Genomic DNA, 19,034 nt, shown 5'->3' with positions numbered 1-19,034 from the left:
CAACTGCGGAAGGAGAGGTCCTTGGTTCAAGTCTTCCCTCGAGTGAAAAGTTTAATATTTTATTTTCAGACTATTATCAAAGTTCAGGCACTCACACATAATCAACTTCACTCTCCAAAATTCGAGGACATGTTCAGATTTGCTTGGACATAAGCAGGATTTGACGGTCTACACACGGAAAAATTTGAAAACGTTAAAAACGTATGTGTTGACAGAGCACAGGGATATCGGTGCGATTGTGAAACTGTTGCATTCATTTTCCGCAGTTTATGTGACAAACTCTTATGTTTTCATCACTTTTTTGGGAGTGATTATCACACCCAGAAGTAAACCTAAATCGGGCAAGGCAGAAGAATGTTTCTACCCTTTCGCCAAGTGTACAAGTTAGGTGGGTCGACAACATATCCCTGTCATGTGACGCACATGCCATCACCAGTGTCGTATAGAATATATCAGACGTGTTTTCCTGTGGAGGAATCGGTTGACCTATGACCTTGCGATCAAATGTTCTCGGTTCACATTGGAGAGGCACGTCATTTCGTCTACTAATCGCACGGTTTTGCGGTGCGGTCGCAAAATACAGACATTAAACTTATTATTGTGAACAGAGTCGTCTATGAACGTACGGATACATCATAACTTAGCGGAAATAAAGTAAACTTTTCACTCGAGGGAAAAGTTGAACGAAGGACCTCTCGTTCCACAGCTGCTCACGCTACAACGACACCACGGTGCTACTGAGGTCACATTATCCTTGATGTTGCCTATCTTGCGCATGGACTTCTCAGTTTGTATATTTTGCTTATTTTTTTCATAGTTCCACACCACTTCTTCCTGTTTTCTCGATAGATCCGTGTTCAGTTTTTCAAGGCCTATCGACTCTGCCAACTTAAACTAAATCTGAGGGGGGTGCGATGGGGAGGTTCCCTTGTTAGTAGTTCTTGACGATAAAAGAGATAACAAGCTGCCAACAGCTCTAGGATTTTATTGGAATACATGTGCAATGAAAACCTGAAATCTAATTCATCGACATCCAGCATTGTTAGTCATAAGGAACCTTCCAACGACTGAGATGAAGCACAACCATGTCTGAACACAGAATGTTGAGGAGCTGGGTAACTAGATTCGTAACTGGTGCCCTCGCGACCGGAGTGAGTTTAGGTGGGTGGGGCGAAGGCAAAAGGCAGGCGGGTACGAAGCTCGCCTCTGAACGGCCCTTGCTTCCCGACCAGCAGAACGTTCTGGCGATATTGTCCCAGTGCGATGGAATCGCTGCAGTCAGAAGCGAGAGAGTTACACACACACAGTAGTTGGTAGGGGGGAGGGGGGGGCGTGGCAGCTGGGCTCGTGTGCAGCTCGGCGAGGGTGTCGGAGAGGTTGGAAGGGTTAGCGTATGGGAGCGAACGGCTGGGAAGGGGGGGAAGGAGGGTAGGTGGCGGGGGAACGGGTAGGGAAGTCGCCGGCTGGTCCCGTGGCGATTACACCTGCGGCGCGGCGTCACGTGCCTCGCATATTCAACACGGGCGGCCGGGGCCCAGACGGCTTCAGTATTCAGGGCGCCCTGCCGCACTGTGCTTTAGCGAGAAACACGCGACGTTCCGGCGCCCTGGGCCCGTGGGCACCGCGCGACGGCCGGCGCGCTCGCACCTCGCCTATTTTATTACGCGCAGCCACCGGCTGGTCCGCTCGAAATTGCGTGATGTTCGCGAATAAGTGAGGCGCCCGACAGAGCTCGGAACCTACTACTGGGCGCCGGCGATGTCGTGGACGGCATAAATAAGGGCGAGAAAGAGCTGGATGTGGCCCACGGCAGAGGTTGCGGCAGACTTCGGGAGGAAGCAACCAAATCTGCTGGGGCAGTACAGTGGTGGAGGAGTGTCTCCAACAACCTGACAGATGAAGCATGCCGCACAGAGCCCCGTATGGACAACATAATAATAAGAGTCCTGCCATAGAGAAACAACGTAAACAGTCGACAAGAAGTAAATCGTCAGGTCCGAACGGTACCCCAATTCGATTTCACAAAAAGTACTCTACTATAGTGGCCCCATACTCAGCTTGCATACATCACGAATGTCTCGCACCGCACGAAGTCCCAAACGACAGAAAGAAAGAGCAGATGACTCATGTATATAAGATGAATAAAAAAACGAACCTGCAAAATCACAGACCCTTGTCCTTAACCTGAGTTTGCTGCAGAACTCTAGAACATTTCTGAGTTCGAACGTAATAATGTTCTCAGAGACATAAAAACTTAAGACAACGAAAGAGCACGGTTTTAGAAAGCATCGCACTATTGGAAATGGAAATGCCGTGTGGCTAGGGCCTCCCGTCGGGTAGATTATTCGCCTCTTGCAAGTCTTTCGAGATGACGCCACTTCGGCGACTTGCGTGTCGATGGGGTGAAACGATGATCAAAGACGCACAACACCCAGTCATCACGAGGCAGAGAAAATCCCTGGCCCCACCGGGAATCAAACCCGGGACCCGGTGCGCGGGAAGCGAGAATGATACCGCAAGACAACGAGCTGCGGACATCCTACTGAAACCCATCTTGCCCTTTCTCACATGAAGAGCAACAAGCAGATTCCATGTTCCTAGATTTCCGAAAAGTATATGACACGGCACCCAACTGCATACTGTTAACAAACTTACGAGCATAGGAATAGGCTCCCAGAAACGTTCTTAACTATCCGAACCCAGCATGGCGAGTATTCATCAGACAAGAGAATCATCAGGACTGCCGCAGGGAAATATGGTAGGACCGCTATTATTTTCTGTAGACATAGGTGATGTGGCAGCTAGGCTGGGCTGCTATCTCCAGTTATTGACTCATAAAGCTGTGGCGTATGGGAGGGTGTCGAGTAATCTTGGTGTGGTGTCACCGCCAGACACCACACTTGCTAGATGGTAGTTTTAAATCGGCCGCGGTCCATTAGTACATGTCGGACCCGCGTGTCGCCACTGTCAGGGATCGCAGACCGAGCGCCACCACAAGGCAGGTCTCGAGATACGGACTAGCACTCGCCCCAGTTGTACGGACGACTTTGCTAGCGACTACATGGACGAAGCATTGCTCATTAGCCGAGCCAATAGTTAGAATAGCCTTCAGCTAAGTCAATGGCTACGACCTAGCAAGGCGCCATTAGTAACATTGCATGTATCTATGGAGTCTCACTTATATCGTCAATAGCGATGTACCAAGGATGGATTAAAGTTAAGTATTCCAGAAGCTACGTACTTTTCTTTATAGCATTCATTACGTATCCTGTTACAGACCTATCTCTTGCCTGCGTGAACTAAACGCGTGCCTTTCGACTGATTCCGTGGCGTGGCTGTCTTGCTACGCCACGACACTTGGTATGGTACAAGATGACTTACCAGGAAAGTACTTGGGCTCGAACAAACACAAATACACCAAAATCGTGTGAGAAATAATGTGAAGGTCTCTTATTGCACTAGTGATACTCCCACATCTGCAAAACTCTGCAGTCGTCCGTCAGAGGCCTCTGCCTATGCCATGCCGCATTGTACACTGTCCTGCCGGTACGCCAGTCGGGACCAGTATGGACTGTGCAGTGTGCCGCTGAAGTTACGTTTTGTGACATTATTTGTGTATTGAAGCGTCAGATGTCTCGGCGATTGGTAATCAATCCTGCTAATGTATTGCGATTGGTTGAGATGAAGTTACGAAGAACCCTTCTTCATGAAGATGGTGTTGGTGTAGAAGATGAACCATTCTCATGTTTTCTGGTGTCTATTATAGTGCAGAAATATGAGCATAAGTTAGAAACAGATACTGTTGTAACACTAACACATAACGATGATGATAGGGATGATAATGACGAACAAATCATTGCAAACAGTAGTGCTACGGCAAGTGCGGGAAGAGGCGATGGAAACAGTGACAGTGAATACCAACCGTCTCCCAAGAAGAAGGTTAGAGTTGCAAGTATCATCACGGCGTTTGATAACAACATACTGGAGAACATGTACGATGATTATTACGTAAGAGGTTTCGACACCTTCTGAAAAATGGCGTATGGCGTCTACAATTACATCTACAGTTATATCTAGAGCATGGCTGCAGAGTTTTGCAGAAAAACGACTCACACCAGCACATTCAGAGGTACATAATGGTCCCGTAACCAAGCGTTCATACAGATATGTTTTTTCGAGCCCAAGTACTTTCCTGGTGAGACCAAATTTCTTGTTGATAGGATGAACGGCAGCTGATTCTAAATGTAGGAAAACGCAAGTTAATGCGCACGGCTAGCAAAAACACACCTGCAATGTTCCGATACAGATGTAGTAGCGTGCTACCCGGAACATTCTCGTTGTTCAAATACCTTTGCTTAACGCTACAAAGTGATATGAAGTGGAACTAGCATTTAAGGATTGTGATGGGAGGGCGAAAGGTTGACTTCGGCTTATTGGGAGAGTTCGAGGAAAGTGTGGTTCATGTGGAAGGGAGATAACATGTAGCACACTGGTGCGACCTATTCTTGATTCTTGCTCCAGGGTTTGGTATCAACACCAGATCTGATGATAGGAAGATGTGGAAGCAACTCAGAGGCAGGTTGTTAAATCTGTTACCAGTAGGTTCGAACAGCACGCAAGTGTTACGGAAATACTTTGGGAGCTCAAACGGAGTACCTGGAGGGAAGGAGATGCTATTTTCGAGGAAAACAACTGAGAAACTTTAGAGAACCAGCACCTGAAACTGACTGCAAATCGATCCTACAGCGGCCTACATATATTTCGCATAAAAATCCCGAAGATAAGATATAGAGGCATATAAATAGTCGTTTTTCTCCCCACTTTCTCTGTGAGTGCAACCGTAACGGAAACGACTGTTAGTGGTGCTGGATACGTTCCGCGACGCTCCTTACGGTGGCTTTTAAAGTTTTTATGTAGATTTTCATTTCGCGTGAAGAATGAGGTAGAAAGAAATTCTCGTAAAAAAATTATTGACCACAGACTATTACTGACGAGAAAGTGTAACCAAATAACATCCATATCACAGACTTTAGGCAGCTGCTACCATGTACTATTAGGGAAGTAAAGGGGAACCACTGCAGAAGATTAAACATCGCTGATACGTATGTGCGCAGAAACGGAAGGAAATTTTGTTTACTCAAAGCGAAACTGATCTCAACCATATAATGAGTAACCAGAATAACGTTCTTTCTACGTGCTATTTCTCTTATACAAGAACTATATTTATTGAATTTCTTGCTGTTAGTGTTAATTCGACTCTGTGAACGATCCTCAGATTATCAACTTTCGCTCACACGAAAGTGATTGAGAATGAGAACAAGTCAAGGAACTGCAAAAAAAGTTACATTTACTGGAGTCATAGGGTAAACTACTGACTGTTTCGACTCATTTGTGAGCCCGGTAGCTTTTAGTGTTCATGGTGCTGGTTTGCAAATTAAAAATTATATCACTGACTGATTGCAGCTAATTAGGCAGAGTACGTTAGTCACTTTTACACATTTAAACTGTGACGTTACAGCATGAGTTCATAAACATTTAGGTATTAGCATGCGTTTCAAAAAGTGGGAATAATTTAGAATTGAGTGTTCTAGTAACCCAGTTATGTACTGTAACTTGAACAAAATAAAGTTTTGATGTTGATCTGGAACACTGTCAGCTCATTTGGAGCAAACTTCATTGAATATGTGTGGTATACACTAGAGTCTCACTATTAAAATTACTTCGCATTATTGTGGCCCGAATTAGGAATTCTGGATTTAGTTTGCAACGTTTCTGCTACATCGCTTAGTACTGTTTAAACGTCTCCAATTCATCTTGATTTATTCTATTTTATTTTATTTTAAGTTACAATTACTGGTAATTATAATAGCGGAAAAGTCTACACCTCTAGATCTACATCTACATACATACTCCGCAATCCGCCATACGGTGCGTGGCACAGGGTACCTCGTACCACAACTAGCATTTTCTCTCCCTGTTCCACACCCAAACTGAACGAGGGAAAAATGACTGCTTATATGCCTCTGTACGAGCCCTAATGTCTCTTATCTTTGTGGTCTTTCCGCGAAATGTAAGTTGGGGGCAGTAAAATTGTACAACAGTCAGCCTCAAATTATGGTTCTCTAAATTTCCACAGTAGCAATTCACGAAAAGAACGCCTCCTTTCCCCTAGAGACTACCACCCGAGTTTCTGAAGCATTTCCGTAACACTCGCGTGATGATCAAACCTACCAGTAACAAATCTAGCATCCCTCCTCTGAATTGCTTCTATGTTCTCCCTCAATCCGACCTGATGGGGATGCCAAACGATCGAGCAGTACACAAGAATAGGTCGTATTAGGGTTTTATAAGCGATCTCCTTTACAGATGAACCACATCTTCCCAAAATTTTACCAATGAACCGAAGACGACTATCTGCCTTCCCTACAACTGCCATTACATGCTTGTCCCACTTCGTATCGCTTTGCAATTTTACGCCCAAATATTTAATCGACGTGACTGTGGCAAGCGCTGCACTACTAATGCAGTATTCAAACAATACAGGATTCTTTTTCCTATTCATCTCCATTAATTTACATTTATCTATATTTAGAGTTAGCTGCCATTCTTTACACCAATCACAAATCCTGTCCAAGTCATCTTGTATCCTCCTACAGTCACTCAACGACGACACCTTCCCGTACACCACCGCATCATCAGCAAACAGCCGCACATTACTATCCACCCTATCCAAAAGATCATTTATGTAGATAGAAAACAACAACGGACCTACCACACTTCCCTGGGCACTTCAGATGATACCCTCACCTCCGAGGACAACGTACTGGGTTCTATTACTCAAGAAGTCTTCGAGCCACTCACATACTTGGGAACCAATCCCATATGCTCATACCTTAGTTAGGAGTCTGCAGTGGGGCACCGAGTCAAACGCTTTCCGGAAGTCAAGGAACATGGCATCCGTCTGATGAAAATAGGGCGAGTTGCGTTTCGGAGGAGCGATGCTTTCTAAAGCCGTGCTGATTCATGGACAGCAACTTCTCTGTCTCAAGGAAATTCATTATATTCGAGCTGAGAATATGTTTGAGAATCCGTCAACAAACCGATGTTAAGGAAATTGGTCTGTAATTTTGAGGATCCGTCCTTCAACCCTTTTTATATACATGCGTCACCTGCGCTTTTTTTGAGTCGATCGGGAATTTACGTAGGGGAAGAGATTCGCGATAAATGCAAGCTAAGTAGGGAGCCAATGCAGTAGAGTACTCTCTGTAAAACCGAATTGGAATCCCATCAGGACCTGGTGATTTATTTATTTTCAACCCATTCAGCTGCTTCACAACCCCAGGGATGTCTATCATTATGTCCTTCATACGGGAATCTGTACGAGACTCAAACGGCGGTATGTTTGTACGATCCTCCTGCGTGAAAGATTTCTCAAATGCTAAATTTAAAATTTCAGCTTTCGTTTTGCTGTCTACCGTTGCCAGGCCAGACTGATCACTGAGTGACTGGATGGAAGCCTTCGACCCGCTTACCGATTTTACGTAAGACCAGAATTTCCTTGGGTTTTCAGCAAGATCTTTTGCTAAGGTGTGATGGTGGTAGTGGCTGAATGCTTCGCGCATCGCTCTTTTTACAGCAGCACGAATCTCTACTAACTTGTTCCTGTCCTCATTCTCCAGATCTTTCTTGTACCTCGAGTGCAACTGCCTTTGCTTCCTAAGCATTCTCCGAATTGCGCTGTTAAACCACGGTGGGTCTTTTCCGTCCGTAACCCACTTTTTTGGCACATACTTGTCCAATGCGTGATTTACAATGTGTTTAAAATTTGCCCATAATTCTCCCACGTCCATCGTACCGTATGTAAATGAAGTCGATTCATTTATCAAGTTGGATGCTAACGACTGCTTATCTGCTCTTTCTAGTAAGAATACTCTCCTGGCCTTCTTGACCGACTTTTTAACTTTCGTAACCATAGTCTTAATGACAACATCATGATCACTAATCCCTGTCTCAACACTGGCACCGTCGATGAGGTCTGGTCTGTTCGTGGCTACCAGATCTAAAATATTTCCCTTACGGGTTGGCTGTCGATTTAGCTTCTCCAGACAGTTTTCGGATAACGTGTTCAAAAGTAATTCACACGACGGCTTGTCTGTAACACCTGTAATGAATCTATAGACATTCCAGTCTATACTAGGTAGGTTGAAGTCGCCTCCGACTAATATAGGGTGATCCGGGTACTTCTGCGATACAGAAAGTAGACTCCCTTTGAATGACTCTAGAACTGTCACGGTGGAACCTGGTGGCCGGCAACAACACCCCACAATTAACTTTATTTCTCCTAGCCCTGTTAAACGTGTCCAGGTAACTGCACAATCACACTCTACTTCGACCTCAGTAAACACAATATTTTTGTCAACTGCAACTACGGTTTCTAATCTGTCTTTCCGATACACGTTCCAACCCTCACTAAATATATCAGAACTTCTTATCTCAAGGTTCAGCCAGGTCTCAGTCCTGAGAATAATTTGTGCGCCACACGCTTCGTGGAAGGCAGTAAACTGAGGAACTTTATTCTGAACACACTGAAAATTTGCTGCTAGGATCTTGATAGCTGAAGGTCGTTACACTGAGCGCGTCCTGATATCCCTGCCTGCACGTCGACTGGTAAGTGTTCTTCAGCACACCTCGCACTACTGCCTAGCCTAAAAAAAACCATGTGCATGTCACAAGTACTCTGCTACCCGAGTAGACGCTTCCTTTGTGTAGTGCACCCCTGACCTATCTAGTGGCGTCCTACAGTTCCCCACCCAATAGCGCAAGTCTAGTAATCTGCTGCCAAGACCGTCACAGAGTCGAAGTAGCCTCTGGTTGAGACCCTCCACTCGGCTCCAAACCAAAGGACCCCGATCCACTCTGGGAACGTTGCTACAAATAGAGAGCTCTGCTTGCACAACCGCGTGTGAGGCCAGCGGTTTTCACCAAATCCGCCAGCCGCCCGTACAAACTGAGGATCGCTTTAGAACTGAAGCCACAGGCATCATTGGTGCCGGCGAGAGCAAGTACTTGTAGACGATAGCACCCCGTATGCTCGATTGCCGCAGGCAAGGCCGCCTCCCCATCTTGGATGAGGCCCGCCGGCAGACAAACCGTGCGCACGTTTAATTTCTTTCCAGCCCTGTACGTTATTTCCCTAAGGGGCTCCATCACCCGCCTAACGTTGGAGCTCCCAACAACCTGTAATCCTTGGCCCCCGTATGCCTGCTCGGGCCCTGCTGAAAGAGCGGCCACCTGCCCACTGACAGGACGAACGGGCGAGGCCAGCCGGACAGCCTCCACATTGACCCTCCGCCTCGAGCGACGCGAACGCGTTGCAGTCCGCCACTCACCCTGAGGTGAGGGCGGCCCCAACGCGCCGGGTACACTACGGCGGCTGAGTTAGCGGTGTCTCAAGCGACGCGCCAGCCCCTCCGCCGTCGCTGCACCTCGAGGCAGCAGCCTGAAGGCGGCTGACCGTGGCCAACAGCACGCTTAGATGCTCGCGAACCGCGGCCAGTTCATCCTGTGCCCGCACACAGCACGCACACACCCTTTCCATCCTAATGCTAATATCTAACGACTCCACGAATTTATACTCTACAGCTACCAAAAAGTAATCTTACTTCTCTCAAATACGAGAATACGCAAGGACTTCATGTAATTAAAAATGCAAGCGCACAAACACTCGGAAAGAAAATAGGAATCTAACTACAAAACAAATATGAAAACTAAATATGCGACTCGCCACTGCATTGCTGCTTCACTGATAGTTAACCAGCGGCTGCTCAAGGCTCACTGAGCCGTGTCAAAAGCGCACTGGCTGTCCAAAACAAACAACTGACTAACGACTCCGCGAATTTGTACTCTACAGTTATCATTAAGCAATATTACTCCTCTGAAATACGAGAATACGTAAGGATTTTATGTAATGAAATTTTCAAGCGCACAAACACTCGGAAAGAAATTAATAATCGAACTACAAAACAAATATGAAAGCTAAATATGCGACTCGCTACTGCACTGCTGCTGCACTGATACTTCACCGGCGGCTGCTCAAGGCTCACTGAGCTGTGCCAAAAGTGCGCTGGCTGTCCAAAGCAAACAACTAACCTAAATATAAGGCGACGCGGATGGATCGCATTATTTTCGTAACTTATTGATGTCTTAAGTTACAATACTTACGTAAGAGAGAGCACATGAAAGGACGTTAGCCAGGCGGAACCCTAGAAGATTACATACAGCAGGAAATAATATACTATGCTGCAGTTAATGTGATCAAAAGTTAGGTGGGTGTGTTGTTTCCTAGGGATATCAAACAGCTTAATAACTGTTTAACTCAATAACATACTGAAAACGATAACTTTGAATATAACATAATGAATTTGTGGCCTGTGTTAGATTTAATATAGATCCACCCCTTTACAAAACTAAATATATTTAATGTGACTCATTGAGAGGAATCACATTCCTAGTGGGGAGGGGTAACAAATGCGGTATTGGTGCAATCATAACTACAAGTCAGCCCGAACCGTCTTAGTGGTAGGTCACGTACATGAATGCCAAGCTCACATTGATCATTTCTAAGCTGGTACCATATTTCTTAAAGTTTTATCGCTTTTCGGATACTGCTCCGACTGTCTGAAACAGATTCTGAATAGTTCGAGATTACTATTTGCAATAATTACGCGGAAGTAACATGTCGGAAGTGTAGAAAGTGGCAGTTGCCGGTGTGCAAATATGGTTGCTAATTTTGTCGATATTTAGAACGGTTGTAGGTCGGCGTTGTCGAGTACCCATTTTATCCCACTGTTCCATTTCTGGAACAAAAGTTTGTAATTCTTCGGCGCACAGTGATTTTGGTTTATGGTATGCTTGTCACACTGCTGACCCTCTACATGGCCTTTGCTCTTACACAAAACTGCCAGTTGTGCTGCGAGCATCTGCATAGCAACATTTTTAGTACTTTAGTAATTGCTCTTTATGGATAAATGAGCCGGCCGGGGTGGCCGAGCGGTTCTAGGCGCTACAGTCTGGAACCGGGCGACCGCTACCGTCGCAGGTTCGAATCCTGCCTCGGGCATGGGTGTGTGTGATGTCCTTAGGTTAGTTAGGTTTAAGTAGTTCTAAGTTCTACGTGACTGATGGCCTTAGAAGTTAAGTCCCATAGTCCTCAGAGCCATTTGAAACAATGGAAGAATGACTTCAAGGAAAGGGTAAGTAAGTTTTACAATATATGACAGTGGATAACGATATCATAGTTTCTAAATATGACGTATAAGTACAACAATGATAGTGTGTGTGTGTAATTTGTTCATATCTGTTCTCAACAATGGGTTACAATGCATAAGAGCTGAGTGTTCCATTTTTGGAACAGTGGGATTGAATGTGTGCATTAAAAGCACTTGCATTTTATGTTGACTGTCGATGAAACTATATTATTATTGGGGGAGGATATTGATTTCTCTGGTGCTAACTTAGACATAAATCCCCCTTATGACCCATGGCGGTCAGATGAAGATTCAGCTGACGAGTGTGAAAGTGGTATAAATGTCTATGTGGATACCAGCTAAGCTCTTTTTCAGAAGCAAAAGTTGGAAAATATTGTAGTGGGAAAATTATTGCTCAAGAAGTAAATATTAGACTATACTATGAATTCAAGATTTTGATTGGGAAATACGCTTATTAGAATTTTCTAACCTCTAGTGCTGTCCATATTGATAGTATTATCAGTCAAGAATGTTCTACATCAAATAATACTCCTATTACCGGCAGAAGAAAGAGTAGTTATAGGAGACGGACTCAGAAGGATATAAAGGAAGTGCAGATGGAGACATGGACCCTTCCAGAACTTTTGACAGATGAAGTGTCACCTGTACAGCTATTCGAACTGTTTTATGGTAAAATTATTGTGGACACGTTAGCCAATAACGCAAATATTTACGCACATCAGCAGGGAGATACAACATGCATTGTGTCGAGTGCAGAAATAAGAGTATTATTGGCAATATTTCTTCTCACAGGTTACAACCCTTTACCAAGTATAGAATGTACTGGGAAATGAGCGAGGATTTCCCTAATCTAGCCGTGTCGAAAGCGATGTCAAGGGGAAGATTTGAAAAAAATTGTTAAGTATATACATGCCTGTGATAACAATGGCTTATCCAAAGATGACAGATTTTCACAAGAGAGTGCCCTTTGGAAATTCTTGAATGATGTGTGGCTAAGAACTTTCAATAACGGAAGACTGCTATGTACTGATGAGACCATGATTCAGTATTATGGTACACGGGGATCAAACCGACATATGGCAGGTCTGCACAAGACTAGGCTACCTAGTTCAAGCTAAACCACACCAGTGTGCTGCAACAGGAAACACAACATCTGAGCTTGGTGTAAATGGTTCATTTGTGTTAGACCTAGTATCAAAACCTCCGTTTGAGAATGAACAAACATATGATTTCTTTTTTATAACTTTTTTACTTCATTGCCGCTTTTGGATGCACTAAAAGAAAATGATGATGGTCGAAGTAGAGAGGATATAAAATGTAGACTGGCAATCGCCAGGAAAGCGCTTCTGAAGAAGAAAAATTTGTTAACATCGAGCATAGATTTAAATGTCAGGAAGTCGTTTCTGAAAGTATTTGTATGGAGTGTAGCCATGTATGGAAGTGAAACGTGGACGATAAATAGTTTAGACAAGAAGAAAATAGAAGCTTTCGAAATGTGGTGCTACAGATGAATGCTGAAGATTAGACGGGTAGATCGCATAACTAATGAGGAGGTATTGAGTAGAATTGGGGAAAAGAGGAGCTTGTGGCACAACTTGACTAGAAGAAGGGATCGGTTGGTAGGACATGTTCTGAGACATCGAGGGATCACCAATCTAGTACTGGAGGGCAGCGTGGAGGGTAAACATCGTAGAGGGAGACCAAGAAATGAATACACTAAGCAGATTCAGAAGGATGTAGGCTGCAGTAGATACTGGGATATGAAGATGCTCGCGCATGATAGAGTAGCATGGAGAGCTGCGTCAAACCAGTGTCAGGACTGAAAACCACAACAACAACAAAAGAAATTGGCAGCACTGGAACAGGAATAATTTGTTCCAATAGAATAGAAGGTGCTCCTCTGCAAGATCTTCATAAAATGAAGAAAGCTCCAAGAGGAACATATGACAAAGTAACCGATAATTAATCTGGATTTTGACTGATTCGCTAGCATGACAATAGAAATGTTACCATCGTCTCAAACAGAAGTGGAGTTCAACCAGCTGTACACTCCAAACGATACAGTATGAGTGAGAGACAGTTTATTTATATAATTAGTCCCCCTGAAGTTGTTAGCTGCAACACTTACATGGGAGGATTGGACAGACTTTATGAAAATATTGTAAAATACAGGATTAATTTCAGAACGAAGAAATGGTGCAACGAACTTCTTGCTTTTGCGCTAAATGCATCAATAAACAATGCTTGGTTGCTGTATAGACAACCAATACAGTATAAGTGCAATGCACTCTATCTTCTTGGCCTCACAAGATATGTGGTGAAATGCTACTTTCAAATATACAGCTTACGCTGGTCACTTGCTCATCCAGTGCCAAATCCAAAAGCCCTACATCAAAGGGTGCTCAATGATGTACGCTACGATGGACAAAATCATCTGATTGTACCAATAGGCAAACAACTAAGATGTGGCAAGTGCAAGAAGAACATAACAAGAAAATGCAAGACATGTAAAATTCCTTTACCTGAAATTGTTTTGCCAGTTTCATACAAATTTAGGTTGAAACTGAACTCACTAAAACACAGTGTAATCTTGTTGATTCCTTATTTGGTTACACAATCACATTTTGTATAATCTGTGAAAGAGCAGTGGAAAATATGTAGTGAGAAAAATAAACGTAAACATGAAAAATTTACATTGATTTCTCACAGTATTGAATGCACAGTACCTGTACCCTCCCGTTCCCACTGTTCCATTTATGGAATGTCCAATTTTTGTACTAAATATATTGTTACAATCATGATAGCAGTATTTATGGTTCATCTACACTCTAAACGCAGGATTTAAACAGGAATTCGTAAAAGATTTGAATGGCAAACCTTCTTGGGATCAAACGGGTTAAAGCCCCGTGTGGCTGTGAAGGTTTCGGCACATACTATTTTACAGTATTATACATTTTCTCGGCTGAAAGCAAGGGGAAACTACAGCCGTAATTATTCCCGAGGACATGCAGCTTTAATGTATGATTAAATGATGATGGTGTCCTCTTGGGTAAAATATTCCGGAGATAAAATAGTCCCCCATTCGGATCTCCGGGCGGGGACTACTCAAGAGGACGTCGCTATCAGGAGAAAGAAAACTGGCGTTCTACGGATCGGAGCGTGGAATGTCAGATCCCTTAATCGGGCAGGTAGGTTAGAAAATTTAAAAAGGGAAATGGATAGGTTAAAGTTAGATATAGTGGAAATTAGTGAAGATCGGTGGCAGGAGGAACAAGACTTTTGGTCAGGTGATTACAGGGTTTTAAATACAAAATCAAATAGAGGTAATGCAGGAGTAGGTTTAACAATGAATAAAAAAATAGGAGTGCGGGTTAGCTACTACAAACAGCATAGTAAACGCATTATTGTGGCCAAGATAGACACAATGCCCATGCCTACTACAGTAGTACAAGTTTATATGCCAACTAGCTCTGCAGATGATGAAGAAATTGATGAAAAGTATGACGAGATAAAAGAAATTATTCAGGTAGTGAAGGGAGACGAAAATTTTATAGTCATGGGTGACTGGAATTCGTCAGTAGGAAAAGGGAGAGAAGGAAACATAGTAGGTGAATATGGATTGGGGGGAAAAAATCAAAGAGGAAGCCGCCTTGTAGAATTTTGCACAGAGCATAACTTAATCATAGCTAACACTTGGTTCAAGAATCATAAAAGAAGGTTGTATACCTGGAAGAATCCTAGAGATACTGAAAGGTATCAGATAGATTATATAATGGTACGACAGTGATTTAGGAAACTGGTTTTAAATTGTAAGACATTTCCAGGGGCTGATATGGATTCTGACCACAATCTCTTGGTTATGAACTGCAGATTGAAACTCAAGAAACTGCAAAAAGGTGGGAATTTAAGGAGATGGGACCTGGATAATCTGAAAGAACGAGATGTTGTAGAGAGTTTCAGGGAGAGCATAAGGGAACAATTGACAGGAATGGGGGAAAGAAATACAGTAGAAGAATAATGGGTAGCTCTGAGGGATGAAGTAGTGATAGCAGCAGACGAACAAGTAGGTAAAAAGACGAGTGCTAATAGAAATCCTTGGGTTACAGAAGAAATATTGAATTTAATTGATGAAAGGAGAAAATATAAAAATGCAGTAAATGAAGCAGGCAAAAAGGAATACAAACGTCTCAAAAATGAGATCGACGGGAAGTGCAAAATGTCTAAGCAGGGATGGCTAGAGTACAAAGGTAAGGATGTAGAGGCTTGTCTCACTAGGGGTAAGACAGATACTGCCTACAGGAAAATTAAAGAGACCTTTGGAGAATAGAGAACCAGTTGTATGAATAACAAGAGCTCAGATGGCAACCCAGTTCTCAGCAAAGAGGGAAAGCAGAAAGGTGGAAGTAGTATAAAGAGGGTTTCTACAAGGGCGATGTACTTGAGGACAATATTATGGAAATGGAAGAGGATGTAGATGAAGATGAAATGGGAGATACGATACTGCGTGAAGAGTTTGATAGAGCACTGAAAGACCTGAGTCGAAACAAGGCCCCGGTAGTAGACAAAATTCCATTAGAACTACTGACGGCCTTGGGAGAGCCAGTCCTGACAAAACTCTACCATCTGGTGAGCAAGATGTATGAGGCAGGTGAAATACCCTCAGACTTCAAGAAGAATGTAATAATTCCAATCCCAAAGAAAGCAGGTGTTGACAGATGTGGAAATTGCCGAACTATCAGTTTAATAAGTCACAGCTGCAAAATATTAACGCGAATTCCTCACAGACGAATGGAAAAACTGGTAGAATCGGACCTCGGGGAAGATCAGTTTGGATTCCGTAGAAATTTTGACACGTGAGGCAATACTAACCTTACGACTTATCTTAGAACAAAGATTAAGAAAAGGCAAACCTTCGTTTCTAGCATTTGTAGACTTAGAGAAAGCTTTTGACAATGTTGATCGAATACTCTCTTTCACATTCTAAACGTGGCAGGGGTAAAATACAGCGAGCGAAAGGCTATTTACAATTTGTACAGGAACCAGATGGCAGTTATAAGAGTCGAGGGGCATGAAAGGGAAGCAGTGGTTGGGAAAGGAGTGAGACAGGGTTGTAGACTCTCCCCGATGTTGTTCAATCTGTATATTGAGCAAGCAGTAAAGGAAACAAAAGAAAGATTAGGGGTAGGTATTAAAATTCATGGAGAAGAAGTAAAAACTTTGAGGTTCGCCGATGACATTGTAATTCTGTCAGAGACAGCAAAGGACTTGGAAGAGCAGTTTAACGGAATGGACAGTGTCTTGAAAGGAGGATATAAGATGAACATCAACAAAAGCTAAACGAGGATAATGGAATGTAGTCAAATTAAATCGGGTGATGCTGAGGGAATTAGATTAGGAAATGAGGCACTTAAAGTAGTAAAGGAGTTTTACTATTTAGGGAGTAAAGTAAATGATGATGGTCGAAGTAGAGAGGATATAAAATGTTGACTGGCAATGGCAAGGAAATCGTTTTTGAAGAAGAGAAATTTGTTAACAACGAGTATAGATTTAAGTGTCAGGAAGTCGTTTCTGAAAGTATTTGTATGGAGTGTGCCCATGTATGGAAGTCAAACATGGACGATAACTAGTATCGACAAGAAGAGAATTGAAGCTTTCGAAATGTGGTGCTACAGAAGAATGCTGAAGATAAGTTGGGTAGATCACATAACTAATTAGGATGTATTGAGTAGGATTGGGGAGAAGAGAAGTTTGTGCCACAACTTAACTAGAAGAAGGGATCGGTTGGTAGGACATGTTTTGAGGCATCAAGGGATCACAAATTTAGCATTAGAGGGCAGCGTGGAGGGTAAAAATCGTAGAGGGAGACCAAGAGATGAATACACTAAGCAGATTCAGAAGGATGTAGGTTGCAGTAGGTACTGGGATAAGAAGAAGCTTGCACAGGATAGAGTAGCATGGAGAGCTGCATCAAACCAGTCTCAGGACTGAAGACCACAACAACAACATACATTTTCTAAATTCAATGAGCTTGTGGTAGTTTTCTTCCGTTCTATAAACGGCTAATGATTCGATAATATATTTCTCTAGTGAGTAACTGTTTCGTGCTGAAGGTAACGATTGACATGGCAGAAAGAATTATTCGCAATGGCGCGTAAAGGAATAATTCATCAAATACAAATGTCTTAAAAGTTTTGCAATTAATAATTTGATACCCTGAGATGCAGACTCAGAGATGACAGTGCGCATATTAGTAGGAATTGACGTTTAATTGTTGCTTATATCTTTTTATTTGTAGCTAATTTCCTAGTTCCCAAGCTTATTCATTGAACTGAGATTTCTTCTACATAATTACAGTGTGTACTAACGAGAAAGAAATGGCAGGATTACCCTTGAATGCAGAATCGATAAGACGCTAATATGTTATTATTCATTGCGCTTGCTACATCCTACGAACTGTGAGTGTCATTGACGTGCCATATGCCATGACTGATTAATATGTAAGGTGGTTATAATTTTGCACCTTACAACACTCGTTTACATGCTTTGCCGTGATTTACAATCGGAATTAGGTATCATTTGGTAGGTTATTCATCGTATATATGAATAATTATAGAAGACACTGCCACGTACACCTTGTGAATAATTGTTAACGCTTAGTGCATGAAAGGTGGTGGAGTGTATTTATTATCAAAACAGAGTAATGAATGATTGACTATACTAGCAGAGCTTGGAACGCCAGTGGAAGTAAAACGGCATGCATAACTCAGGCCCCGGGTGGAAAAGCCCGCTTAACACAGGAAGTAACCCAAGACGGACGGTCGGGGCCCCTGAGCGCTGAAGCACAATACAGCGGCGGATGGGCAGTTTTTGTAGCGGGGCCAGAACGATAACTGGATAATACTTCGAAAAATCTGATAATCTTGGAAGCAGCAGAGAGGAACAAGGAAGCATTACCTCGGAAATCACGCAGGCTGGGCTATTTCCGAGGGTTTTTAGTCTGAGAAGCATACCATTGTATCAAATCATAATTTAAGGGTATAGGTATTTCATCGCAAACTTGCCGCGCTGGACGACAAAAGACTAAAATATTGTTGGTAGGCGTTCCGAAGAATCTGTAGAGAGGGAGCATATTCCGTGGTTTCGAAAATATGATTCCCCTTCTGCACGGGACGGGGAGGCAAGGTTTGATGGAAAGTCAGTGGTGGAGAGAAAGAGGTCTTCCGTTTTGAGTGCCCACATGATCGCTCAGTATTACCTTGTTGGTACTGACGGACTTGATGTCTTTGCTCTCAGGAGAATTTATAGTTAGACAGTTTAGCACTGTACTGTTGCGAACTTATAAGATTCAGGACTTCGCCTCCGGGTAGGTAGCCGTAATTTAGTATGCACTTTCAGTGATTCAGAGCACTTCCGCTGTGTATACTCTTATAGAGACGTTATCTGAATTTCGCCGTTGTGGCTGGGAATTCGGGTTTCTTGTCTGTGGAACACAGAGGGGAATAGACAGTATTCGATTACTACTTAGAGGACCGCCTTCTGCCGTCCTATTGTTTGAAAGAGATTTTGTTTTGTGGCTGGTGTTCTTCCATCGTGGCGGACCTGTACGAGAACTTTCACTTCGACATAACGGACGCAGTACCTACGGTGATATTGCTAACTGATTCGGCATATTAGGGCTATAAGGCTAAACAGCTGTGGTCACGTGAGCTTTATTTCCACTGAGATTCCACACCACTGTAGAGCATCTTTGAAAGTAGTGTTTTCTAG

This window comes from Schistocerca serialis, chromosome 6 (genome assembly GCF_023864345.2).
Source record: "Schistocerca serialis cubense isolate TAMUIC-IGC-003099 chromosome 6, iqSchSeri2.2, whole genome shotgun sequence".
NCBI lineage: Eukaryota > Metazoa > Arthropoda > Insecta > Orthoptera > Acrididae > Schistocerca > Schistocerca serialis.
Note: the sequence above shows the minus strand (reverse complement) of the source record.